A 1,568-nucleotide genomic window follows, 5' to 3' on the forward strand; every position below is an offset into this window, starting at 1 on the left:
GCATGCCTTTCTGGCTTCCCACTGGGCACTGGTTTCCAGGGCTGCTGCCATCTAGCATGCTGGGGGAATGGAAAAACCCCTTGACATCGTCTCTTTTCACTGGGCTGTCCGTCCATCCCTTTTGGTCCTTTTTCCTTCCGGGTCTGATCCCTTTCTCCTCCCTGGCCGGGATGCCTATCTGCCTGTTAGGAGCTTCCCGCTTGGGTAAGGAACCATCGCCTCTTCTGGCCGGGATGCCCATCCAGCCCATGTGGCATCTACAACATGCACATCAGGTTAACTGGCTGTTAGAAACTGACACAAAACAGGAACCAGCACTGAATGGGATGCCGGCCTATCCGAGGGTGCACTCTCAGGACTATCAGGTGGGTCACGTAGGAAATCAGAGAGACATTCATCTATCTGGTTTGTAAACCACTGATGTGGACTTTCTCGTCATCCAGGACTACTCGTGGCTCTGGTCAGAGTCTGAATGACCAGGTTTGAGAATGCTATGGCTGATTTTGATTTGTTGCTTATTTTAGATGTTACGTTGGATGTTTGCTAGTTACAAATAACTATACCCCACATGTGCGGGTCATTAGCAATATTTTGGTCAGATGTAAACACAGGTCGTGGAGTGGTATTGTCCAGTGGTTGTTGTAAAATGGTCCATGGTGATGACAAACAGATATCTAGGGTAGAAGCCTTGACGAAACATTGAAATCCAGAAAGTGGCGCCAACCCATCACAGATCACAATCAGAAACATACTGCTTAACCTTGCAGGTATTGTAAATATAATACAGTACTGTCATTTTCTCTGGCCATTTCTTTGCAAAAACTTATATTCCTCATGCATTTTGTGTGCTTGTTCAATTTTAATGAGACTTTTTTACTCACCTTTTTGTGATTTAAACGAGCCATTTTGATTTTGTGAAATTGTACAGCACATTTTATTACAGTTAATCGAGGTATTTTTTTACCTCACATAATCCTTCATATTTGATAAGTCATGGCAGCCCATAATACAAAAAACAAGTGTGTTTTTGGCAAGAATGTGCCTTTGGTAGGTTCTACCGAGATTTGAACTCGGATCGCTGGATTCAGAGTCCAGAGTGCTAACCATTACACCATAGAACCGGCGCACGTCGCTTCGCTGTTATCACTTAAATAGCTGCTGTGACACACCTCACTGCTGACGTCATTGTTTACTGACTTGAATTGCGCTTGTTCACCTCTCATTTGAAAGCTTGCATTCACCTATTCGTGTTTTATTGTCTATTTAAAGACACGTTAGTTATAATCTGTAAATATGTCTGTCGTTATTATCATTAATGTCTTCAGTTACGCGTGATTGTTGGCATTTCAAGTGTTAACTAAACTGCACGTTACCGTAATCTGTTCTGGTTTTTATCTGAAATGAGTCAAACCTTTGATGCACCACAATCGTATACCCTTCTCTTTTTTCACCAAGGTCGACCTTGAGAAGCTATTTTATTTTTCAGCAGGATTTGCTTGACCTCAGTCAGACTGATCGGGCTGCATGGCTGTTAATTAAAGCTCGACGGTCCTCTTCTTGTAGACAGG

At 43.1% G+C, this 1,568-nt stretch overlaps 1 non-coding gene across 1 annotated transcript; it reads right to left on the minus strand.

Moving 5' to 3' along the window:
• Nucleotides 1-1,049: 1,049 nt before the first annotated feature.
• Nucleotides 1,050-1,121, minus strand: trnaq-cug. Its single transcript has one exon. It is a non-coding gene; the product is annotated as a tRNA-Gln (tRNA).
• Nucleotides 1,122-1,568: the final 447 nt, after the last annotated feature.

Source organism: Polypterus senegalus, chromosome 10 (assembly GCF_016835505.1).
Source record: "Polypterus senegalus isolate Bchr_013 chromosome 10, ASM1683550v1, whole genome shotgun sequence".
In the NCBI taxonomy this organism is placed as follows: Eukaryota; Metazoa; Chordata; class Cladistia; order Polypteriformes; family Polypteridae; genus Polypterus; species Polypterus senegalus.